The sequence below is a fragment of the Lissotriton vulgaris genome, chromosome 7 (assembly GCF_964263255.1).
Source record: "Lissotriton vulgaris chromosome 7, aLisVul1.2, whole genome shotgun sequence".
NCBI lineage: Eukaryota > Metazoa > Chordata > Amphibia > Caudata > Salamandridae > Lissotriton > Lissotriton vulgaris.
Window position 1 is genome coordinate 1,361,828,066 of NC_141695.1, and position 7,725 is coordinate 1,361,835,790.

At 41.5% G+C, this 7,725-nt stretch overlaps 1 protein-coding gene across 1 annotated transcript in view; it reads right to left on the reverse strand.

Annotated features, from left to right (window-relative positions):
• SETD1A (SET domain containing 1A, histone lysine methyltransferase) overlaps positions 1-7,508 on the reverse strand; it is a 960,878-nt gene extending 953,370 nt beyond the window's left edge. Inside the window, exon 1 of the mRNA XM_086932054.1 lies at positions 7,082-7,508. The gene's annotated coding sequence lies outside the window, so the exon portion shown is untranslated. The remainder of the gene's footprint in view (positions 1-7,081) is intronic.
• Between the last annotated feature and the right edge of the window lie 217 nt (positions 7,509-7,725).

Here is a 7,725-nt window from a genome sequence, read left to right on the forward strand (position 1 = left end):
GATGATTTTGAGACCCCACGGCCTACAAGCATCAACAGTTTAATGGTATAGGATAAATAAAATAAGCCCACCCCCCCACATACAAAAACATGGTTGCAACTCTAAGATGTAACCACACAAAAACGATCATGTGCTTGCAGATCTCAATGTTTTTATCGCAACACCAAGGCCTGTCTGGGTTCTAAAGGAAAGTATTAATGCATAATTATAGGAAGAGATGGCAAAGAAGCTCAAAACAACACCCTCACTTATGACTGGCTGCACGTTTTTACAATAGATGCATTGGTGGTGAGGACTGAACCCTTATTAGCCGGGGATGCAACTGTGCATTCCTGGGAATTTATGTGTGCATTCACGACCTAGATGTTAAGAGTTCTAGGACTAACATGGGCACACAATCCATTTTAAAAATAGAACTATAAACTTTGTCACACTGGATAAAACACGGACAATCCTCAGATGTCACAACCCCTCAAAGTACAACCAGGACAAACCTCATCCCAAATGTAGAAGTACAGAGATCATGGTCTCACAAAAAGATAAAGCTCCTAGTACAAAGTTTTCTCAATGGCAGTAGAAGGGATAAAGTATGGAACTTTTTTTATTCAGACAGGAGCCTCGCTATGCGCTTTCAGGTAGTACTTTCAGAATTGTGGGGAAGAGGAATGGTCCTCAGAGGCATCAGTTTGTTAAATATGTAGGAATTACTGGCCTTTGAAAAGGATATCTTTCACCATTGGTTGTTGTCAGACTGGATGACTTGATGACTCAATTCAGCAATGATCACCCAGCCAACTGAAACTACGACACCAGAGGCACATTACAGCACATATCTCAAAAGCGACTGAACGGAGTCCCTCATAGCATGCAGAATTTTCTAGTTACCACGTCACCATCCGTGACGCTTCGCACTCCATTTTTACAGTTCTCGTTCATAAGGCATTATCAATTTCAATATGTTCATGATCAGTTGGCTTCAGGACAAGGTGGAATAGGAGGGTACAGTGCAAACAATGGTCTTCAAAGTAGGAGATTATCAGGTGATAACCCAGTGACCTCGAGTGGAAAACTTCATATTTTGGCCATGTTAAAATCTGATGTGTACAACCATGAGCAGACATCAGCAATGCATTATTTTTTTAGGATTTCCTACAATTCACTCATGAAACTCCTTCCTGTAGAAAGGACACCCATTTCCTGCCAGGAAATTGCGTGGATACTTTAAAATGAAAAGATTCATTCTACCCATAGACATCACTGCTTCATTCGCCAAACTGAACTGAGATGGCAACCTCGGTAAACAGCTTAACACATCAGGCACTCACTTTGTGACTGTTTTCTACAGCAGTTTAGCAGCCCCAGAAACTACAACTACCAGATTGGTGCTTATGTAATGACAATTCTTTTGTGACAAACTAAGGTAGCATGGTGAGCAAAAGAACAATGGGTTGGGGGCTACCACGAGCGCATTTCAAGCACTCCACCCATCACCTTTTGTGGGTTTGAAATACTTTTGTGACAACCATGAGAGCAGGCCAACAATTCGGAGAGAATAAAATGCTGACAGCACTACATGAGTACCTGTTCCGCAGTAACCTCTTGGGCGATACCATCAATTCACAATAAGTGGTCATCAACTGTTGAATTTTTCTCCTGGCTTCAAAATCGTGATGCAGCTGGACTTTCCACAAGTGGCTTCTCGTGAACCTGTACTTTCCTTACGTTGTACCACTACCAGAAGTACAGCATTCACTAATACAATTCTTGCATGTTCCTGCATCTTTTCAGTTTTCTAGCTCATTCCGATAACATTTATTTAAAGTACCTAAAGAGACAAGCCTTTCAATGGTAGAACTGCACAGCAGATGGATATTAAGCTGCTGCAAACTCCACTTTTCAAACCTCACTGGAAGAAACACACCCCGTAAAATATGGCTAAGTGGCTTGGTCAGTGACTACTCAGAATTGTTGACCATGGTCCAAGGTGCCAGATCTCAGGACTTGGATCTCTCTGGGTGGAAGAGAAATTGGCTCATCTGTAAGCACATACAGACAAAGGGTGCAGATTCTGCTACATCTAGGAAGTATATTTTATCCAGAGCCCACTGGAGCACCAATCCTTTACTGGAAGCCATCAGTGCATTCTTAAGTAATGGTAATTTGCAATCAGATTATGGTGACAGGTCGATCCAGTGTACAACACCAAACTGAAAAAAAATTAAACCTCTTTAGAAAACACTCACTCATTAGGCAGAGATAAACCCTCACCTTGCTTTATTCTTGTCCCAAGTGAACTCCAAAAGTTGACCTTGATGCATTTGGTCCTTTATCCCTACCTGGTGTTACAGTGCTTGCCTCGCTTCATATAATCACCGACAACACATCCAGTCACTGAATCTCACACAACAAAGCAATATGTTTGGAGTGTAGAAGGAATGGTTTGAATGTATTTAACATATTTGATTTACACACCTTATAGCAACAATTTGAAATTCCAAATCCCAGGAGTGAAACCATTGTCCATAATAACATGGAATGAGGTGCCACCCTACCTGGTGTCAACTAATCCATTTTCCACTCCCCAAAGTGAGCTTACATGCTGGTAGTCAGGATGTGGAATTCCTATAGCTCGACACTTGCTGGGAAGAAAATAGAATAAATGAAGGATATAACATCAAGGCGTGGGAGAACTTCTTAGAAAACCTCTGCTCAACCAATGCTAATTCAAACACAGGAGTAGCCACAAGCAGAATTAAGAATCATCAAAGTCTACCCATAGATGATAAGACCGAACAAAGAAAGACACCTCTATCTAATCAAGCCCATAACCTGAGGCAAATAAAAAGGGAAATCAATAGAGTAATTCGCAAATTGCACCAGAGGCGCCCCGACAAGCTAAAGTGCAGAAAGAACAAAATTGCTTGGCAAACATGGCATGAATCTACAGAGAAGACATGGGCCAAACTGCTATACGACGTCAAAACTAAGCACAGCGCCAGATTCTGGTGCACAGCGTACAACCTAGACAACCCAAAGTCTTTTGAAATAAACTCACAGATAACAGAAGAAGACTGAGTTAAGTACCTACAGCACCACTTTAACAAAAATACAGACAAAATTACTCAAGTCACCAAGGCCTTCAATTGCGATCTCCAATCACGAAAGAACGTAGGAGAAGAGAATCCCACGATATTTACAATCAAACAGATCAAAAATCGAATTTCAAAGGACAAGAAAGAGGGTGCTCAGGCGGCCCAATGGAATTCCTCCTAGTCTACACAAACAAGACCCAGACTATTGGGTCGAACATCTACGTCCCCTCTTTAAAGACATCCTGGATGGGGGGAGAATCCCAAACTCCTGGAAAGGATCTATTATGTCCCCCATTTTTAAAAAAGGCAGTAAAAATCAAGAAAAGAACTACAGGTTAATAGCCCTAATTGACATAGAGGCAAAATACTTTGCAGGTCTATTACTGGAAGAACTCACCGAATGGATATCAACGAGAGGATTAATTCCTATTAACCAAACAGGTTTTCAAAGAAGTACAGGGACAATGATTAACATTCTTGCTCTCTCGTTATTAATAGACGCCTCAGCAACAATGAAGAAGCCACTATTTGTCTGTTTAATTGACTTTACGCCTGCCTTCAATAGCATCGACAGGGGCAAACTCTCTTCCAAGCCATCAGGCTGGAAAATCGACCCTCAACTTCTGAACCTTCTAATCGTACTTCATTCCGACACATGGATCCAAATAAAACTAGGTACCGGTAACATCCTGTCGAGGAAAATAACGACCACCAGGGGGCTGAAGCAGGGATGTGTCCTTACCCCGACCCTGTTCAACGTCTTCCTGTCTGATCTTTCTGCAGAGCTCGACTACTGCATCCACCACGCCCCAAATTTAGGAGGCCAAACAATATCACATTTACTGTATGCAGACAATTTAATATTGATCAGCCGAACTCCAGTCGGCTTTCAACACCTTATAAATACTACAAGCAACTTTTCAGTCAGAAACGGGCTAAAGATAAACTTGGAGAAATCAAAAGTGATGATCTTGAATCGAAGGAAACTAGGGCAACCTTGATGGGAACTTCAGGGGAAATTGTTGGAAGTGGTCGATGAGTACAAATATCTGGGTATCATTTTTGACAGGAAGGGTTCCTTTGGACAACACAAAGCAACTATTAGAACAAGAGGGACTGCACTGGCAGTAGTACTAAAAAGAATCTAGCAAAAAATAACAGGCCCTGATCTATTGCCTCTTCTAGAAGTCCTTTGAGCAAAATTGCTTCCTACCATCACCTATGGAAGCAAATGCATGAGAGGAAGAGACTAAACAGTTCTGGATAAAGTAGTGTCGAAATCAATGCGATTAATTTTTATCCTCCCTCAATACGTCTCTCCAGCCCAGCTAAGATTAGAATTTGGCCTCCAAAAACAACAAGTAGCACGGAATGGGACTTACGCAAAGTGTTGGTACAAAATAAAGGGAGCAGAGAACGGTTCTATGAACTCATAAGTAAGTAAAGAGATGAACAAAAACAAAGATAATCCAGCTGCAGTTCATCTGCAAACTGCAATAAACCACCTAGCCCTGCAAGAGCTTTGGGAGATCAATGGCCCACAGAAAACCTTTAAGTAATTCGTAAATAAAACAGTAAAGTTATTGTCTCTGGAAGAAGACAAATCTATCCTATCCAAAAGAACGCAAGGGTGGGTTGTCATCCAAAGTTACACAAGGGCTGCACCACAATCTTACTTGGGAACAGTATTCTTAAAGATTGTGAAGGAATCGTTTCTGAAACTGAGGATGGGAGTTTTACAGGTCAACCAGCACCTTCCACCTTGGCAAAGGTTAGACACAATTATAAACTGTAATATCTGTGGCGAATCCAAAGACGATATCCTCCATTTGCTGTGCAGCTGCTTAGATAAAGAGCGCAAACTGCTATTAAAACCACCCTGGAACATGAGAGAGATCCGAACCCGCTGGCAAGCATTAAAAGCCTGTTTTGATTGAAGTGACATCCAATTAGCATGCAGATTGGTGAAATGTGTTAATTTTGCAAAAGCTATGTCCATTTTAACTGTAACATAACAGATCTGGTTTTAAAAGGAAGAAACCGCAACTCTCAAACTGCGGTTCTAACTGGAAATCGTAATCAAAAACCAACGGAGCACAATGCAGGGCACTGCACTACGGACACAAACAATAATTATGACAGTTAAATCAGAAGTTTTCATCTGCTTTTACCCTAGCCAACTGTTCGATAAAACTTGTGATTGATAATGAACTGTTATTATTGTAATGTACATTGAGGTTCTTTTAACAAATGTATTGGTAAATGTGACCTAATTTAAACGTACTATTTTGAAAAGATTTTAGTTAATCATGCAATAAAGATTTTTTACTTTACATACTTATATAGCTCGACACCGGGGACATATTGTTTGGGGTCAAGGGTAACAAGTTTTCATGTGTATTTTGTCCTTGGGACAAGTAGGCCCAAACCCATATGGTACAATCCCTGTGGCTGCCAGTTTACAGTACCATATTATGGAAGAGGGAAAGGCACTGCCTGCAGTTAAGGTAGTATTTGTGTTAATTTGTTAATGCTGTTTAAACTTGGATTAATGGTTCATTAATGCAAAGGCTTTATTATTAGAGTGAGTGCTCTTAGTAAATGTTGTAAGCTCAGACAGCACTACCGACAGCGGTAAGAGTATAAAAATGTGTACACACATTTTCAATGTTTAGCAATATGAGTCTCTGTATACGGCTCCCAGAATGCTGATTAAAGGCAACTATTTGCAGAAGCTTGAAAGCAAGATTGATGATTCTTTGCTTTCAAAATAAAACATTCACAAAAAAATGCTAAAACATTTCGCTAAACTACTGAAATTATTTTGGTACCATTTATTTGCAGTACCACTTAGTAAAGTGTATTGATGTACACTAGTATTTCCCAAAAATACAATGGAAAATCAATGTAACCAGTTTTAATAAGATTATGGGAAACAAAAATAAACAAGCATTGGTAAAGCCAGTAGATCTGAAATTGTTGGTCAGCCTTTTGGTTTTGTTGGCGGGCCCTCGTTATTATAACAAAAACATTGGCAAAAATTGTTATGATCTCAAAAAGCAATCCTTGCACAGTAGTTCCTAACACTGAACAAAACGACTGTGTCAATATGCTCCTTGTGAAAGACCAAAATGCTCTCTCAGTAAAGCTAGCCGATAAACAGAGAGAGAGAGAAATGTTAATAAACACAAAAGGCCATAGTCAATGCCAGACCTAATATGGGGACCAGTTATTAAATAAAGTGCACACATGTCCTAGGATTAAGTGCAGATATACAACTTTCGTGAATTCACAAGACTTCACAGAAGTAAGTCAAAAAAATTGTACTCCTAGAAAATATTTGTGAACTGCATTCTAACATGAACAAATATGCAGGTGTAGATTTGATCATGCGAAAATCTGAGTGTTTGCAAGATTATTTACCCTCAAACCATTTTTTACCCCAACCCTGGAAGACGTTTATGTCTGCCATTGTCAGTAGTAAATAACCAACCTTTCTCAGTATGGAAAAAGATTAGAGAAGAGTTGGTGAAAACCCTTAAAACGTGCAAGTTAGTAGGTTTGCACAGACTCAAAGGGCATTCCAACCCTAGAACTATTGCTTACCATTACCTTCAGTTCCAGTATGTAGATCTGCAAACACCTGGCAACACAAGGGAATTGCTAGTATTCAAACCCTACTATGGAAGGAGCCCTGCAATAATCTGAGAGGCTATTTCAGCGCTCTTATATAACGAGATTGCTGCAATAATTTATCACAATAACTGATTTTTTTTTTTTTTTTTTAAGGTAAGAAGTGGTGCAGGCGAAATGCAGAAATTGAGAGGCCCAATAGAACACTTTTAATGCAAGGCGTTTTTACGTCCTTGTTCAATCTATGCGCTATATAAAACTGTATAAATAAAACAAAGTTGTATTCTCTTATCTTAGCACAACATGCCACTCACTGTTAAAATCTCATACACTTTCCAAGTTCTCTCCTATCCTACCTCTGCGTTCCTCAAATGCCGATGCCTTCTAGTCTGTCACAACCTTTCTTGCTCCCCTTGTCTACTTTTGCATCCCTCTGGTCAGATTCCAGCGCAGTCCTTCAGTGCTGTGACGCGTTGTTTCGTTGTGTGGGTGCGTCACAGGCGTCATCCACTTCAGCACCCCTCCAGGTGCCCCCCTTGGCCCCGCTCTATAACCACTTCTTACAAGCCCCGGCTCCAGCCCCGTCTCCTCGCATTGTGCGTCACAACGGCCGCCTACGCGACATCATTCTGTACGCGACCCGCGCATGCGCTGTTACTTCTTAGTAGGCTTTTCTCTTCTCGGATAACATAAAACCGTTTCTTCCCGCGCGCGGCTATCACAGTTCTGCCCAAGTCCCGCCAAGTGACATCACGGGAGCTCGCTCGGTTCGCCTGACCCCCCTGTGACGTCACAGGAGCGCGGGGCACAAAAAGAGGCGTGCACTTGATGTACTGGTCCTGCGCATGCGTGACGAAGCTCCTGTCAGACTGTCACTCACCCGGATCCCGCTGGACCGCAGGCGTGTGTCCCGGAACCACCGGGCGCTGCCTGCTGCCCTCCGATTACCAGTAATCCTCTCCGGAGGCCTCCGGATCGCCCCCCCACTTAGATAGCGCCT